Genomic DNA, 19,638 nt, shown 5'->3' with positions numbered 1-19,638 from the left:
ACTGATTGTGGCCTGTAGACCCTGAGAGAGCTGATTTTAGACGGCTGGGTAAAATGTATAAAGAAGGTCCACAGGGCAAGCATGCCATATATCAGAGAGTGTACAGCCCCATTCTTCATAATTTTTATATCAAGCTACACAGCAAATATTAAAGGTTATTTAAAATTGAAAAAAAAGAAAAAATGAAATATGGCAATGGGATAGGACCTTGGTGAGCTGGTAGTTCAGGGTATCATTTTCGCTAAGATAGTTGAAAAAGGCTTATCAGAAGAGATGAGACCTAAATAATGAGAAAGGAAGATTATTATAGTCAGAAGAGCTGTACATTCAAAGAACTCAAGATGGCAATGGGTTTGGCTTTTCTGGGGCATGAAACGAAGGCTAGTATTGCTGGGGTGAGGTAGATAACGTGGAGCAGATGGAAACTGATGTTGATGAGGTGGATGGGAGTCAGGTGATGTGGAGCCCGTAGGGAAGGGTAATATGTTTAGATTTCTTTTTCTAAAGGCGATAAAAATGCATTGGATGGTTTTAATCACCAGAATAGATTAATCTGATTTATACTTTGAGAAGATCATATTGGCTGTCATGTGAAGAAGAGATTGGGGATTGTGAAGTGGGCGAGAGTTGAGACACAGAGACTTGTTTAGGAGGCTACTGCAGTAGTAGAAGTAAAAAATAATGTTGTTCTGTTCTTGTGTCAGTTTGCTGAGGAAACCAAACATCATGTGTTCTCACTCATAAATGGATGTTGAACAATGAGAACACGTGGACACAGGGAGGGGAGCTTCACACATCAGGGCCTGTTGTGGGGTTGGGGGGCTAGGGGAGGGATTGCAAGAGGTGGGGGATTGGGGACGGATAACATTAGGGGAAATACTAATGTAGGTGATGGGGGATGGATACAGCAAATCACAATGGTATGTGTATACCTGTGTAACAATCCTGCATGATCTGCACATGTACTCCGGAACTTAAAGTATAATTTAAAAGAATGGTGACGACTTGGACTAAAGTTTTAAAGAATGTAGATACAGACCTGAGAAAGATTTGCAGGACAGTGCCAATAGGACTTGCTGATAGGTTGGATGTGGGAGATAATGGAAAGAGTGGCACCATGAGAGAATGAAAGCTACATGGCAAGTGCCGTTCAGTACTTGGCTGTCCTTTTACATCACTTTAGAATCGCCTAAAGAGCCTGGAAGCACCTTGAAATTAGCAACCTTTCCTATTTATCTTTGGATAGCCAATACCATTATATAGTTATTGCTTGGTAAGTATTTGTGGAATGAATCGAAGATATGAAGGTAAGCCTAAAATTATTCAACTTGTCAGAATAATAGCTGCTGTGTTAAAAACCATTTACAGGGCATGTGATGCAATATAAGAATAAAGGGTACAATTTCTTGGCAACATACTTTATCGAATGGTATGATTCACCAGATTCACAGAAGGAAATTTATAGTACAGAAAGAAACTAAAATTTTACAGGACAAAAGCAAATATAAAACACAACTTCCTATCTGAATGTTTAAAACTTCAAACTAGATAAGGTGCATGTCCTCTAATCTTATTTGTTTTAAAGAAAATACAACTACCTTATCTCTTAAACTGTTATATGTGACATTGGAGAGTCAATCTCTATCAATCAGACTGCTTTTCGTTACAAGTGACCTAAGCCCAAACCTAAGCTTAGAAAGCGAGAATGCTTACTGGCTCCCATGACAGCAAAGTTCAGGATAAAACCTTACTTGAGAAAGGGCTTACATAGAATTTAAATGATGTTACTAGGACTTTCTTTTTATTTTATAGCTTTATTCTTTACTCTTGCCGTATCTGTATTCTCAAATGGTTACACAATGGCAGCATCAATTCAAGACCTCACATCCTCTGATATTCAGGTTAAAATGAAGGATGAAACGGAAGGGAGAGCTTCTCTCTTTGCAACGTTGGAACAGATGTCTTGAGTCTGGCTCCTGATGACTCGATTTATGTCATGTGCTCAGTCCTAAACCAGTCCTTGTGGCAGAAGTGAAGTGGTTGTCAAAAGAATTGGGGGTAGTATTAAAAAAAAAATAGAAAATGGCAGGCCAAAATATAACAAATGTCCACTGCCAAAAATGATGTTTTCCTGTTAATTTTTAAGCATGTGTGTATGGTTTCAGTGTATTAGTAAAAGCATGTGTTGGTGTATACATATACATATAAGAATATAATATATTCTATATACATATATACACATACTATATGTATTTATAGATATTATAGATATCCACATATGTAATATCTATATTTTGAAGTATATGAAATAAAGCTACAAGAACTTTCCACTTTTTCTGTGTCCCTGGGGCTTAATTCTGTGCCCAATATACTCAGTAATACTTTTTGAATGAATAAGCAAACATGAGCTGTTCCTTAACCTTATAGTAATCTCTGCTGGACTTCTCTATCAAAGTGTTTGATACAGCAAAGTAAGAACTTCTGTGCATGTATATAAATAATTTGAAAAACTATTCATAGACTACCAAAATAATGTAAAGAAGAAATTGTTAGATTCAATTACAGCATCCTGAGAAGATTTTACAGGTTGAGATTTTGGCCTGCATCTTAAAATTTGGATTCTTTTTGATCTCTTTCACCTTTTAGGTATAAAATAAACACCATATTTCCTATGGCATTTCAGAGAACTGAACTTGATAATTCTGGCAATGCTATTTTGCTCTTTCAAGACATTCAGCAGCAAGCACATATGTGTCTGACTAAATGTCACTGTGCTTAAGGTTCTATAATTTGGATTTGGAAGCTGGCAAAGGGAGAAGAGAGACAGAACTTTTTCGATTCTTGTTACCCTGTCCCATGATGTTTCTTTGTTCATTTGATTTTAATGATTCTAGCAGGAGTCAAAACAAAAGCTGAAAGATTGGCCTACCATGGGTTAATTACTTAGTGGAGGGGCTATTTCTTGAGTCTGACGGTGGAGAATGGGTCAGAAAAGACTAATTAGACAAGCTTCAAGTTATAGGGAAATGCTAGTGGAACAGGTGAAAATAAACTGGTGATAATTGAGGGGCTAATTATCTCCCACCTAGCAATTGGCCACCAGGTGTTCTGCAGCACATAAAAGAACTGGCAGAGCCACAGAGCCTGTTTTTGTTCAAAGAAACAAGGAGATCTTGGGGGAAAAAAAAATCAGAGGACTTAGAAAACCCATAAAATGGTGTTTCTTATGTTTCTGACTCGTTCGTTCCTGTTGCATTGTGTAGAAAACTGAACCAAGGATATACACTGGAGTTTTGGCTTTTTTGTTTTTAAAGAACATGTAGGTCTTCTAGTATGGATACCACAGAGGAATTTCGGTGCTGAGTATACATCTACATATATCCTTGTAATTGAATTTCTGGTAACAGTCTTCATGGCATATTTATTAGGTAGAAATTTACTGGCATTTAGAAGTCCATGGTTAAAAATAGAATGGGGAACAACCAGTCTGAATTGTTACAAGCAACTGTTTTGTAATTAGCAACTTTTCTCTTATTTAGGCTACATTGGAATATGGCGAGAGTTCTTAGAATATCCCTAGTGATGTCAGGGATATTACCAACATATCCCATAAAGGATCTTTCAAATCTTTTTTATTGTTCTAATTTGTCATTTTATTAAAAAACAGTATTCAGAATTCAGTAACTTAAACAGAACTGTCTTTAATGTAATACTTCATAGGCAATTTAGGTCAACTGAAAGAATGAATACCTAGGGTTAATGATTATTATTAAAATAATATAACATTCATTTCCATATATGTCTGCAAGTTGCAGAGAGCATGACAAAGGTAGAAACTATTTGTAAATGGCCAAAGGAGCTCCCTTTAGTGACAGTGCTTGGGCCTAGAGCAGCTATGCTGCAGAATAAATGTCTGTTTTCAGGCCTAGAGATTTTTGGGTTTTTTTTGGCTGCCGTTCCCTTGGCTCTGTCATTTCCCTTGGTAGGCAGAGCAATTTAAGTGTGATTTTGAAACTAGATGTGAATCATAGTTCTGCTACTTACCAGTGCTATGACTTTGAGCAAAGATCTTAAATTTGCTGACTTTTGCGTTTTCTCATCTGTAAAGGAGGTAATGATTACTGCCTTGTAGGGAACTTGTAAGGACTAAATAAGATGTAAAGTGCTTTTTATATCATTAAGATCTAAACAGCAAAATGAAACCATTGCATAGGGTATAAACGCCACGGGTGGATTTTACAGGAAAATGAATACAGTGATGAAAGAGCTGAGAAGCCAAAGAGGGAACAATTAGGTAACTTGGTGGCTGATAACAGCAGGATGCAAGGATAAGGAGAGGAGCCAAATGTTACTTAGAACTCAGGATTACTTTGACCTAGGCAAACTAGAACCACCTCTAATGTGTTTGGTGGTGAAATAGGAGATTTCCCCTGATCCCTTCAATGGGACTCACGAAGTGGGTGCCTCGTTTACTCAGCCCACCGTTCTCAGCCCCTCACAGGAGGGGAAGCACCCAGGTAAGTGGGTGCAGTGGCTAGGATGACTGCTTCTTGGTGCTGGCAGGAGCAGAACTCTGTGTGGCCCCGTGGTAGCATCTAGCGGGTACCTGCAACCCCCAGAGCCCCAGAGGGTGTTACAGTGCACTCTTTTAGCTTTGCCATCTGCAGAGGGCTTAAGTGTCTAATAGCTCAGTGTGACAGCCTTCTGTATCCTGAGCTCTTGTTCCGTGTCCAGAAAGAATCAGGTCACGTGAATGAACTGAAGATGGTAAATGTGGGAAATTTTATTGCTGATGAAAATGGCACTCAGTGGGATGGAGAGCTGGAAAGGGGATGGACCGTGAAGGTGGTCTTCCCCTGGAGTTTTCTCTGGCCGAACTCTGAGGTCTCGCCATCAAGCTGTCCTTCTGAAGTCAACCTGCTTCTTCTCTTCTTTCCTTCTCTATCATTCTGCTGCCAGCACAGCCTGGGGTTTTTTATGGGTACAGGATGGGGGGCAAGTCGAACAGGGTGGTTTTGGAAAAGGCAACATTTGAGTGGAAAAATAGGGATATAAATTTTCACTTTGGGCTGTAGTTGCAGGCTTGAGGATGGAGCCCTTGCCAGGGACCACCCTCTTCTATCCAGTATTTCCCTGCCTCCTATCCCTATCAGTGGGAATTATGGAGGATATGTTGACAGTGACACTCCAGAAGGAAAGAGACACAAGGAGAAATACCCTGCTAACTCCCGTGTTCCATCCCCTAGTCTCTATCCTGTGCCTCCCATCTGCTTTTCTCAGGCTCCCATGTCCAGTCGGACATGGGACAGTGGCTCCAGTGGGACATGGGAGCCTGAGCAAAGCAGCAGCCTAAAGATACAACTCCCCTGAGACACAGAATGAACAGAGGAGGGGCAAAGAATGCATCAGACAGAAATAGTTCAAAGACTGGTACCCATGACATGCAGCCTGATATATAGTTAGTACCCAAGTGAGGTGTTTTTGGATCCATGTCCTTTCCTTCCTTGGTCTTTTCCCTCATCCACTTCCTTACCTCCTTCTTCCCCTACCTTTTAAAGGTGCCTGAGAGAGGTCAGAGAAGAAACTTCAGCTGCTGCCTGTAGCCTGAATTTTCTCTGATGCTTCCCCCTATGCTAATGACCTCCTTGGACCCCATCTCTTTTCTTCCATTTTTTTCTGAGAGGAAAACTTTTACATTTAGATGACTGCAGAAAGCAAGGATTTTCTTAATGACCACTCACCTTTCTTCCTTCCCCTCAGGGGACCCTTCCAGGTTCCCAATTCTTCATCTTAAATCCAGGGAACTTGATTAACTTTAAAAGCATACATCCAAATTATTTAATCATGTTAGGTGCTAGAAAACCCTACTATAACTGGCTTTGATCAACTTAACTCTTCAGAACAGTTCCCATGCCTGATTAAAGGAAGACCAGTCTTTAAATTGCTGATGAAAAATCGAGAAACTTTATTCTCGATTCCTGGCTGACATTTATTACAGAGTTCCTAACAGGCTACGTATCTGATTTCTCTACCCTCAGCAGGTCATCAAAACTGAAAGCATTGTAGGGGATGAGGAGAATGAGAACGATACAAAAATAGACACATCCTTAAAGGTAAGCCTGGTTTTGCTGGAAAAACATCAAGAAAGGAAGAACGAGAACCAAAATTAACCAAACTGTATTCCCTTGATAAGCCTGCATGTTGTGAATGATTGTTTTGAATAAAGAAATACTGAATTATTTTCAGCATCTTCTGGTTAAGGAAACTGTATACCTCGTCAAAGATTTTGAAGCCCAAATTGGTTACATATTTGACTTATTAAGAAGTAAGCCTCAATTGTGTGAATAATTATATACTCTGGGTGACTTTGGCCTTATTTTATCCCATTTAAATAAGGTATTATTGTATAGCCAAGACAGCTTTTCATTTTCTTTTTTTAAAGTGTTGCCCCACATAGAATCATCAAAGGTTTATAACTTTCTAAAAGCTAAATGAAAGACCAGATAACATTTGTATTATAAAATAGATCACTTTTTCATTTTTATGTATTTAATATGTATGTAGAAATTGGACATTCAAGATCAGAGAAAAACTACAATTACCTTTCCCTTTTATTGTTGTGCAAGTCCCCATCTAAGCAGTTCCCAGACTTGGAACTGGGCATTAGGAAAGGCATCTGTGTTGTGGAGGGTCATGCGGATGAAAGGTTAGAGATGAGAGAACTCCGAATGTGGATTTTAATCCACTGGGGAAGCTGTCAGCAGCATAATTAAAAGAATAAGCTGCATAGGGACCATGCAAAATGCAGCTGCCAAACCACAGCCTATGACAATTTAGAAAACCCATCTTCTTTGGCTTTAAAAATAAAAGCTTTTCCCACATCAAGGACTGTTTGGAGAATATGTCTTCTGTAAACTCTGCATAAAGACCAATATAAGATTATTGAAAGGACAATACAGCGTGTCTCATTGGGGATACATTTCCAAATTACAATAGCTTGTTTTTTTCTCTTTACAGTGTTCTATCTTTTTAACTCTTCAGTGGTTTGAAGTTCCTTATTTTGTATGGCTCATGCATTACTACCTTTTGAAAAGGTACTTAGCCAAAGTCTAAAATATCTGGGATGAAGAGTCAGCAGTGGTTTCATTTAGTCAGCTCCGATAGCCACCAATTCCTAAGAGAAAAGACAGGTGAATAAATCAGCTGAGTATTATACTAAAACGTCTAGACAGGCCAAAGATCGATTACTGGAAAAAGCAGCACTTGTCAGGGTGGAGGGAATGGTGAGAAAAAGGAGATTATAAATTCTAAGCTGAAGTAGTAAATTTTCTAAACACTGTAAGCTTTTAGGAGAACATTTTATGTTTCTATTAGTTAAGTTTTATTATTGTTGTTTGCAAGTATCACAGTTTTATGTAAGCTAGTGAGACAAATGAGTTTATTGATATACCAATATTTCTTTATTCTTCTTTAACATCTTTTTTTCTGCATTTCAAATATATAGAAAAGGCCTTATTATTTTTTTATCAAAGTCATTAGCAAGACTTAAATTAGAAGCTCTTTGAAGGCCACACCTCTTGCTATCTTTTGTGAAAACCTAAACTCCTTGAAGAGATTATTCCGTGAGAGGAGAGAGAAGAGAATGCATCTGAGACAATTTAGAAGAGAGAGAGAGAGAAAGAGAAATATTTTTTTCCCTTTTTCAATATAGTAATAAAATAGACTTAGTGGGCCCCATTGGTTTTAGGGACCTGCTGAATTCTTGTGACAGTGACACCCGTAGAGGTATGACATCAAATGAGATGGCATTATGGTTACTCCTGGAGCTTAGACCCAAGGCATGAGACCCTCCGCTAAAGTTTCACAGACACCACACTTGGCAGGAAAGCAGCTGTGCCTCCAAATCCCAAAAAACCCTGAGCACTAAGACAAGATGTTTCAGCAGTAACCCCTGCCAACCAATGATCAATTACTAAAGGAGCCTTCCTGACCCAATAGCATTGCCCAAGACTCTGGGACCTTTATAACACTCTAGGTGGTTGTGAGAGTGGGAGCAATAACGAATGAGATAAAATTCCAGGCAGTATCATGGGATAAGAGCTGGGAGATGGGTTTAAGTGAACTTAGCAAAATAAATAAACTTTCGTATATCTTACAGTTTACTAAGCTTTAGACCTACTGAGGCAGAAATGAGAAATTTACCAAAAAAAGAAATGACATTCTCACCTTACGTCTCCAAACATACCTCATTCTATAACCCTTCTTTCTTGCTGTACTCCAGCCATGCTGGTTAGTCCCCAGTCTGTCTTGTTTCTTCATTCTGAACTTGTGCTAAACTTTCTTTTGCCTGAAAAATACTCCTCAAAATATTTGTATGAGTGGCTCCTTTTCACCTTCCAGATCGTACCTAACATGCCATTTCCTAGGAGAAATTATCCTTGATCACACTAAATAAAAGGAGCCTTCTCCCACCCCCACTTCTAGAGCAAATCACTTATTTCTGATTACCCTGCCTTGCATTCCTTTGGAGCAGTCATCAGAAACCAGATAGATCGATAGATCAACCAATCGATCAACAGATAATATAGTAAGTTTGCTCGGGCTCCCATATTAAATACCACAGAATGAATGGCTTAAACAACGTAAACGTATTTTCTGATAGTCTGAAAGCTAGAAGTTCAAGATTAAGCTGTTAACACCGTTGGTTTCTTCTGAGACCTCTCCTTCAGTTGCAGATGGCTCTCTCCTACGTCCTCACATGGTCTTTTCTCTGAGCATATCTGTGTCCTAATTTCTTCTTGTAAGGACACTAGTCATATTGGATTAGGGGACACCCCTGAGACCTTATTTTACCTTAATTACTCCTTTAAAGGCCTAAATCCTTATGGTGCTAGTGGTATGAATCAGCTTGCTTCTTTTGACTTCTGTACCCTACCTTCACTTCTTTCCTTTAATAATCACAGAAAACACAGATTATACTCAGTTACTAGCTGTCTTGTTGCATCTTATCTTCTGAAACACTGTTGGCAGTTTTATTGGCTGTTGTCTATTTTTCCTAATCATTTTATTTTTATTTTATAAATTTTTTTCTTCTTTTATAATCATTTAGTAGGATTTCCAGGTAATATGGACATATGTGTACAGATTTAATGTTCCATGTTTAACTTAAAGTCTGTTACATTACTTTATACTTTATTTACTATGACTTTAAGGTCTTTAACCCTGATTTCGAAACTCTGGAGAGTTCCTTGTTATTTACTGAGTAAAGTTTTATTCCTAATTCATCAATACATTTATTTTTATAGAATTAATTACATAGAAGAAATGTTATCCAGAAAATTTTAAATATTATATCTAACATTGGCTCTGTTACTATGAATCTGGTGAAAACTTCATGTATAAACCTGAGTTAGTACGTAACAAAATAATACCACATCACATCATAACATTTAGATAATTTAAAAAGGCATTTTGTTCAATGTAGCTAATATGGTTTGACTGTGTCCCCACTGAAATCTTATCTTGAATTGTAGTTCCCATAATCCCCATGTGTCATAGGAGGCACCCGGTGAAAGGTAATTGAATCACGGGGGCAGTTACCACCATGCTGCTTGTGAGAGTGAGTCAGTTCTCATGAGATTTGATGGTTTTATGAGGGGCTGTTCCCCCTTTTGCTTGGCCCTTCTCTTTCCTGCTGCCACGTGAAGAAGGACATGTTCGCTTCCCCTTCTGTCATGATTGCAAGTTTCTGAGGCCTCCCCAGCCGTGCTGAACTGTGAGTCAATTAATCTCTTTCCTTTATAAATTACCCAGCCTTGGGTATGTCTTTATTGGCAGCGTGGGAACAGATTATTCTAGTATCTTTCAGTTTCAGTTCTTATTACTCACCTATACACACCAAATTATCAGCTTACTGTTCTTCAAAGATACCCAATACTGTTTAGCCACTGTACTTTTGTTTAGTGTGTTTCCTCCTCCTAGCATGATTCATGCCCACTTGTTAAAATCCTTTCTATTTTTCAAAGCCTACCTCAAAAGCCACATTTCCTGAGGCTTTAAAAATGTTTTGTGTCTCCTTTGAACATAGTATTTGTACTTCTCTTATGGCCCTTATTTGACTCTAGTCAAGCTGTGAAAGAACTTGGCTTCTCTTTCTTACTAGACAATAAGCATCTTGAAAATAAAATTCTAGTCAATTCTTTTTTTTTTTTTTTTTTGAGATGGAGTCTCACTCTGTCGCCCAGACTGGAGTGCAGTGGCATGATCTCAGCTTACTGCAACCTCCGCCTCCTGGGTTCAAGTGACTCCCATGCCTCAGCCTCCCGAGTAGCTGGAACTACAGGCATACACAACCACGCCTGGCTAATGTTTGTATTTTTAGCAGAGACAGGGTTTTACCATATTGGCCAGTCTGGTCTGAAACTCCTGACCTCAAGTGATCTGCCCTACTCAGCCTCCCAAAGTGCTAGAATTACAGGTAGGAGCCACCATACCCAGCCTCTAGTTAATTACTAATGAATGCCGATGGCACTTAGTCAAAGTGTCTATGCATTTAACAGGAGCTCAATAATATCTGTTGATTTGAGTTGGACCCCCTAGTCACAGTAACTTTTAGTTAACTGTTTGGAAATATAAATATATTTAAATACTAATCTCAGCAAAATAATTAAAAGGCTAAATATGTTAATACTATTATACATCCTCCTGCCAAATTAAAACCCAAACCTAAGCAGTGTAAATCCAAAATCACACCTAATTTTTATATTACATAGGTCATTTAGGGATTTTCTTAATTAAAACAAAATTAGGACAGTGTCTTGAAAACTGATAACCTAGAATCATAAGCAGAGGTTTTAGTACAAATTTAATATATGCAGAAAGACTTGTAAATCTGCTAAATGCAAAAGACCCAGTGAATGTCTCTGGCTATTATTAGAATAACAGCAAATGAAGAAGACATCTGCTTAAGAGATATTCCTGCTGAAGCAGAATTGGGAGCAGAGATCTGATGCTGAAGAAGGGAAGAGAGCAGAACTAAGCAGATGATACATCTAACAGTTTTTCCTCAAGAGGTTTTGAGTAGAAGGAAGTGGCACTACCAATACTAAAAGCCCTTCAGGGAATCACAGAGCTTCAGTGTATTGATCTATGCCACAGAATAGGATATTCAGAGGAGTGAAGATAGGTTGGCCTCAATAATTTCAGAAGAATTTGACTTTTTCAAACCCAGCACACATTTCAATATAACAAATAGTATAATTTTCAAACACTGCACAGCATTCCTGTATAACCAGTGATTTCTTCAATTTATTTGTTCCATGCTGTGTCTTCAGGGTCAAAAATAAAGCATATTTTCTGCATAATATAGATATGACCAAATAGCGGTAATGTCACAAGGAAAATGAAAATATAGGAGGACATAGAAATAGGCATTTTAAAAAACTAAGCAAAATAGTAGCTACATAATAAGTATTGATAGTTGCAACAAGAACTAATTGAAATATCTTTTTCTACATTGTGGAAGTTAGCAAACCATGCTTCCCACATAGGCCCACAGCACATTAGAACGGTTTATAACATCAAATAATTCATAGTTCAACCTCTGCATTTTGTATAGGGGAGCCTGATGCATAAGTTGTTGAAGTCTTTCATCCAGTACTCAAAGCCAATTACTGGAAAAGGCAGGACTGGATTCTTATTTCCTCTTTGGGTTCACTTACCATGCTCTTTCTGCTCATTGCAGTGCCGAAAACAAGCAAGAGTTGAACAATGGCAGTATCAATTGTTCTGATAATTTACCAATGGTAGTATCAATTGTTCTGATAATTTACCAATGGTAGTATCAATTGTTCTGATAATTGTTCTGATAAGTTTGAAGCCTTAATTTTAAAAATTAGGACAAGTTATATAATTCTTCAATTACCTTTATGTGTAGTTATATGTGTTTATTTCCAGCTAAAAGGGATATGACTTCATTCATTCATTTGGTCAACATTTACTATGAGTTGCTAAATGTCTCAGCTAACATCTAGTTTCAGGTCACTGGAGATCTTCTTAACTATTTAAGGAGTTTTTGACACAAATAAGGGCATTCATATAGTTTAAGGAGAGACAGATAAATTTGATAAAGTACATGGCCCTGTTTTATGTAACATCGTTTTCTCTAGTGCCCAACCTGTTTTCTTCTATGGCTGTAGACAACTCCTTTAACTTTAGTTAGTCACTTGTAAAACAGTGCCCTCAATCATGGGAAGACTGAGAGAATGCATGAGAATATGTTTATATCACTCCTTATTTGATCTCACATATGGCAAGTATGTAACAGAGTCATGTTATTATGGATAGGGCTACAGGGAAATAAGATTGGTCTATTATCAAAGATAATATCTGTTTTTTATGGAATATTGCAGTAAACGTTATATATAAGAGAAGTAATCTTAATCGCTATTTAACTTTTTTGTGGGAATTTGGTCTTTGGGGAATAGTATGAAGCTTTTTGCCATCATTTCTGGTGGACTTCTTTTTATAGCTTTCACGGTTATGAGGCAAAAGCACATCATGAGAATAGTAAAGTCAATGCCTTTTGCTTTCTTAGCAAGTTTCTGTAATCAATTTAATATGATTCTTTGAGCGAGAGTATGGTAGCTAGTCCATGTTAAGCCTAAACACACTGCAGCAGAAATCGAAATGGTTGTTCTTGGCTCAACTCATGCCCCTGGATTAAACTGAAATATTAGCCATGTCATGTAGGGATATTGAAGAGAGTTGTAATTCTGTTGGTTTCAACTACGTACTCCCAGTAGTAACTGCCATATGAAAAATAGTGAAAATACATTTCCTGAAGAATTATTAGCTGAGGGTGAAACTCCAACAAGCAGTGCAATCCAAAACAGCAATAAAATAAAGAATAAGGAAACTTATTTGCTTTCTGGAAGAGTAAAATTATGAAAAGCTGTCATCAGTGAAATTACCCTCCTCATAGAATAATGGAATTGTTTAGATTTCCTTTCCTGATGAGTAAGCTGAGTTTACATTATTTCCAGAGATACACACATTATATTATTTACTTCTATAACTGGTAAAATTCCAGCATCATAAATAACTTTTCCCACAGCCTGTATGGTTTTATTTAGTGTGTACATATTAATGCTTTAAATTACATTTCTATAGCACATTCAATGAGCATTCTAATAAAATTATAGCAGCTTCAATGACCTTCAACCTGAACTTCAGTCCTTTACCTACAGAATTTTAAAAACACAGACATGGAAAAGGCACAGAGAAGATGCATAAACAATTGTGGATTCAAATTATATGTTTATCTCTGGGAGTATTTGCTCCTCATGTTGTTAATATTTAAATATACATTTCCTAAAAGCAGCCATAGTCTGAAAAGGAGAACTCTTACAATCAACCTAAAATATTACAGGCTGCCAATCTTTCAGTTAGACCACTTGACCGTGCTGGTATCTATAATAGTAATTGCCAAGTTGAAAACCCCTTTAATCTCTAAAGCACTTAGCAAATATTAATCAGAAAACCTCACATAATTCGTCGCCATCTAGTTATCTCCCTTCTTAGACAAGGGACAACTGAGCTTAAGTGACTTGTCCTAGAACTGCGAAGGTCAGGACTAGGATTAAAACTCTGAGACCAGCAACTACTAAAATCAATAATCTGGTATTAGGGAAGCCCTTTCAGATTTCAACTCTCTAAGGAGTGGAGTATAGAGATATGAAGATACTAAGACTATTAAGTGTTTTCATATTTTGTTTCTGCCATGTAGGCTTACATTTTTCGAATTCATCAAAGTGAGATTATAATAAAACACAATAGGGTTTACAAAAACTCCACAATAATGACAGGCTTTCATTATATTAATACAACCTCAGGTGATCTTAATGCTCATGCTACTCAGCTTCCAAAACAAATACTTGAAAATAATTCCTTCTTGCAGCATATTAACAAGATATTTCAGGGTAGGGCAATATAGATTTTGTAGTTTATCTTCTGCTTTTATATCATCAAATAAACTAAGTTATTTTACATAACTTCTCACCCCTTTTTAACTCTAACATTGCCATAGTATTTTAAAAATTGAGCAGACAAAAAATTACTTTTTGGGTGGTTGGTTTTGTGCCATCTGCTGTTTTGAGAAAAAAATGAAACTAAGAAAAGTATATTTTTTCAGATTATTTATATTTAGTTAAAATAATATCATTTGACACTATAAAGAGCTGAAAATTAAGGTTTGGTTACAATTTGCTTAAAGTAGAGGAGAAGACAGAAATAGAAAAACATATTAACAGAAAATCTATTTATTAGGATGAGAAAGAGGAAGAAGACAAGAAAAGGAGAGGCATGACTAATTAACATTCTGGGCAATTATTAGTATGTTCTGCCTCCTAAAAAAATTCTGTCATAAGCTCACTGAATATTTTAGATCTAGAAGGATAGCAAAAGAAATTATCTTCTAATACGATGTCTTCATTTAATACTGTACTTCCTTGATTTTAAGGCTCACATTTTTTTTTTTTTTGCAATTTAACATCAGTGAAATTGAGATGCATATTACAATCACAATCATCTTATTATTGCTGTTACTGTTTCCAGATTTCCAATAGATATTAAACTTTGGGATTCATGAATGAACAATTAGGATTCCTGGTAATTCTCAGGAATTGTCTTAATTACGTTATTCTGCATTTTTCATAATGTGCTGTTTATGTTTTAAATGAGCCACCATAATAATAAATAGTGAATCATTTTTCTGTGATGGAATTATACTAAGAGATTCAGAGGCTATTTAAAAATGATATGAAAATGCATGGTTTATTGGCATTATGAATCAATATATTTTAACAACCCATAAATCTCTACCTGATATGGACATTCTATACGTCACATTTATGAAGCTGAATAAAAATTCATTAAAATATTAAAAGATTATATGAAATATTTAATATTTAGAAATTGTTCGTAAAATGAAAATTTTAAACATGAAAGATTAATTGTTCCATCTGATAATCTTTGTCTGTTAGCAAATATTTTAGACATAGTAATAAAAGTTATTTTCATTTTGCCTTGATGTGGATTGCATTAAAGGTTATGTCTAAAGCAACAAGTTTGTCAATTTTGTTATTAAGGCACACAGCTTTATATAAGCTCTTTTTTCTTTTTTTAAAAATAAATTTTTTAAAATGTCCTCACTTTGGTTTGGATGTTGAAATCAACATTGTGTTTGCTATTTCATGTTTTAGATCAGTTTCTGATTTCATATTGTAGTATTCTGTAACAATATTGACAACTTTTTGTTGCTTTTCTTCTGTTAAAGTATTGCAAATAACTTTAAATAAAGTATACGCAAATAACTTTGCTCATATCAAATATTCAAATACTGCAAAATGCCAGCGATTATTCGTGGGCAGTGTTAGAATAACATAACATTTGCATCGCCTAGCAAGGTTAACATTACTATAAAGATTCACTTATCAACATTGCTAATTTAAGGACTTATTTTGCTTTCAAATCTTGTTAATTCTTGGAACACCACTCATAGGATTTTTATAACTATACTATACCTATAATGCTTGATAATTATATTATTTGCAAGAATGACTCACCTGTTAACTGCAGAAAGGGACACAATCACGCATGTGTAACATGGCAACTACAAGCAAGACTGATTAATTAGTAACATCTCTACACTGATTTTTAAGCTTTAATTTTCACAGGAAAATAATCATGCTTTTCCTGTTTTCCCTATTGGTTTTTCTCCAGATTTTGGCTTCAGATAAATATATAAATTTCTTAAAGTATTTCTGCATGCAAACTCTACTGTCACCCAGATATCAGTTGTGATACAGTTGTCACTGCCTGGGCATTTACAAACATCAAAAGAACCAACATCAAAATTTGTTTTCATAATTTAATTTTTTTTTTTTTTTAGTTTCAGGCATATATGTGTAGGTTGGTTCTATAGATAAATCTACATGCCACAGGGGTTTGGTGTACAGATTATTTCATCACCCAGGTAACAAGCATAGTATCCAGTAGGTAGTTTTTGGATCCTCACCCTCTTCCCACCCTTCACCCTCAGGTAGGCTCTGGTATCTATTTTTCCCTTGTGTCCATGTGTACTCAGTGTTTAGCTCCCAGTTATAGGTAAGAACATGTGATTTTTTTTCTGTTCCTGCACTAGTTCCCTTAGGATTATGGCCTCCAGCTCCATCCATGTTGCTGCAAACGACATGATCTTGTTTTTTTTTTTTTTAATGACTGGATAGAACTCCGTGGTGTATATGTACTACATTTTCTTTATCCAGTTTACCATTAATGGGCATCTAGGTCGATTCCATGTCTTTGCTATTGTGAATAGTGCTGTCACAGATATGTACATGTACATGTCTTTGTAGTAGAACAATTTATATTCCTTTGGGTACATACCCAATAATGGAACTGTCAGGTCTAATGGTAGTTCCACGTTAAATTCTTTGAGAAGTGGCCTCACTTTTCCACAGTGGCTGAATTAATTTACATTTCAACAGCAGTGTATAAGTGTTCTCTTTTCTCCACAGCCTTGCCAGTGTCTGTGATTTTTTGACTTTTTGATAATATGGCCATTCTGACTGGTGTGAGATGATATCTGCATTACACTGTGGTTTTGATTTGCATTTCTCTAGCACTTAGTGATGTTGAGCATTTTTTATATGCTTATTGGCTGTGTATGTCTTCTTTTGAAAAATGTCTGTTCATGTCCTTTGTCCACTTTTTAATGCAGCTGTTTGTTTTTTGCTTGTTAGTTTAAGTACCTTATAGGTTCTGCATATTAGTCTTCTTCTTTTGAAAAATGTTTGCTCATGTCCTTTGCCCAATTTTTTTCATTTTTTTTTTTTTTTTTTTGATACGGAGTTTCGCTCTTGTTACCCAGGCTGGAGTGCCATGGTGCGATCTCGGCTCACCGCAACCTCCGCCTCCTGGGTTCAGGCAATTCTCCTGCCTCAGCCTCCTGAGTAGCTGGGATTACAGGCACATGCCACCATGCCCAGCTAATTTTTTGTAGTTTTAGTAGAGACGGGGTTTCACTGTGTTGACCAGGATGGTCTCGATCTCTTGACCTTGTGATTCACCCGCCTCAGCCTCCCAAAGTGCTGGGATTACAGGCGTGAGCCACCGCGCCCGGCCTTGCCCAATTTTTAATAGGGTTGTTTGTTTTTGCTTGTTACTTAGTTTAAGTGCCTTATAGATTCTGCATATTAAACCTTTGTCAAATGCATAGTGGCAAATAATCTTCCATTCAGTAGACTGTCTGTTTGTTAATTGTTTCTTTTGCTGTGCAGACGCTCCTTTGTTGAATTAAGTCCCATTTGTCAGTTTTTCTTCTTGTTACAATTGCTTTTGACATCTTCATCATAAAATTTTGCCAGGGCTGACATTTAGAATGGTACTTCCTAGATTTTTTTCAAGCATTTTTATAGTTTTAGGTTTTATATTAAGTCTTTATTCTATCTTGAGTTGATGATCATATGTGGTGTAAGCAAGGCATCCAGTTTCAGTCTTCTTCCTATGGTTAGCTAGTTATCCTAGCACCATTTATTGAATAGGGAGTCCTTTACCCATTGCTTGTTTTTGTTGACTTTGTTGCAGATCAGATGATTGCAGGTGTGAGGCTTTATTTCTGGGTTCTCTATTCTGCTTCATTGGTCTATGTGTCTATTTTTGTGCCAGTACTGTGCTATTTTGGTTACTGTAGCTTTGTAGTATACTTTGAAGTTGGCTAATATTATGTTGTCTTCAGCTTTGTACTTTTTGCTTAGGATTGCTTTGGCTATTCAGGCTCTTTTTTGTGGACATCAGAACTTACAGAATGAGTGTCAGCAACTTAGAATGATAGTAGAGCATTCTTTAACCATTACTCTAAACTAAATGGTTATGAGAAAAAGGTAGAGGGGGAGTGTATCAGAACTGTTTAACCACATTTTTTGAGTGAGTCTCAAAAGGCAGTGCTACACAATTGCAAAGTCAGTTTGAAAGCACAGCACTGAAGACTTTAGTTCTTTTAGCATTTTCTTTGAACTGCTACACCAACAATAATTTGATGGCACAGAAGATGTTATAGTGTGGTGAAAAAAAATGGACATTAAATGACTTTGAGTCAAAAAGTGCTTCAGAAGAATTGGAGCATGAAAATGAAGATATTTTAGCAGGATGTTAACAATTTGTTTTGTTTAAACTATTCATTCCATAGAGGGATATGATAACTAAAAATGTTACATGTAATTACATGTAATTAAATTTAAGAGAACTCTTTAAATCCATTTTTGAAATGATAAGAATGCATTTTTCATGGTTTAACTGGGAGTGTTTTTCTATTCTTATTGTTATGTAAATAATAATAAATACATTTTACAATCAGTAATGGCTCTGATTTGATATAATATGATAGATGCAGAAATTTAAACTGAGAGATTAGTGACTTCCCAAAGATATTTGACTTTTTGAAAAATATGCACGGATGATATAATATCATGTATTTATATTTTAAAACTCATTCTAGTTTTTTATGTCTATCTATATTATTACATATAGATACATTTATTTTAACTCTTGAATGGTATTATAGCCTATAAACATCCTAGTTTATCAAATTCTCTACTGATGGGCTCTTCTGACTCTTATTAACTATTCTGCAGTATGCTTCTATATTATATTAATTAAGGTAACATTAGCTCGGATAACAACCCTCCCCAAACATTTTGTAACTCAAATATGAAAGAACTTCAGTTGTCATAAAAACCAAAATGCATGTTCTTGATTGATGAGAGGCTCTCCTCTAACTTCGAGGACCCAGGTCCTTCCACCTTATGGCTCCACCATCTACATCATGTGACTGCCAAAGTCTTTGTGCTTCCTGGCTTCAAGTTGATGGAGTGGAAAAAGCAATGGGATTGTATACAGGTGGTTTTGTGGGAAGCAGGCCTGTATGTGCTACACATTATTTCCGCTTACCTATCATATGCTGGAATTCAGTCATGGGGCCACATGAAATGGCAAGGAATTGAGAAACTTTAATCTAAATGTATGCCCAGAAAAAGGAGGAAATAAATTTGGTAAAGTGCTAGTCAGTCTCTGCCATAATATCCTTCTATATGCTTTTTTGTGCCCATGTATGAAAATATATCTAGGACATAGAGCAACATGCGGAAATGTTGGTCTTTAGTGAATCAATCTTCAACCTGATTAGATATTAGTCACTATATAAGTGTATTGCTATTGCCACATCTTTATAAACTCTTGAAATTATCAGAGTTTAATTTTTAAAATTTTTCTAATTAATCTTTTAAATCTAACTTTATGGTTATAAAATAAAATCTGTAGCCTTAGTTTGCATTTCATTAATTGTAATATCAAGGATATTTTTATGATTATTGCTTACTCAAATGGCTTTTTCTGTAAACTCTATCTGTTGCTCACTTCTATACAAGGATTTTTGTTTTCTTATTGAGTAGTGTGAGTTCTTTATATATTCTGGATACTAATCTGATAACCTGCATTACAAACATGTTCTCCTAGTTTTTGCTTGTTTTGTGTATTCATTTTGTTTTGAATGTTTCTTGTTAAACAAGTTAATTTTAATAT

Source organism: Sapajus apella, unplaced genomic scaffold (genome assembly GCF_009761245.1).
Source record: "Sapajus apella isolate SASKATOON/1434 unplaced genomic scaffold, GSC_monkey_1.0 scaffold36, whole genome shotgun sequence".
NCBI lineage: Eukaryota > Metazoa > Chordata > Mammalia > Primates > Cebidae > Sapajus > Sapajus apella.
The sequence above is the reverse complement of the archived record's forward strand: the minus strand, read 5'-3'. Positions refer to the sequence as shown.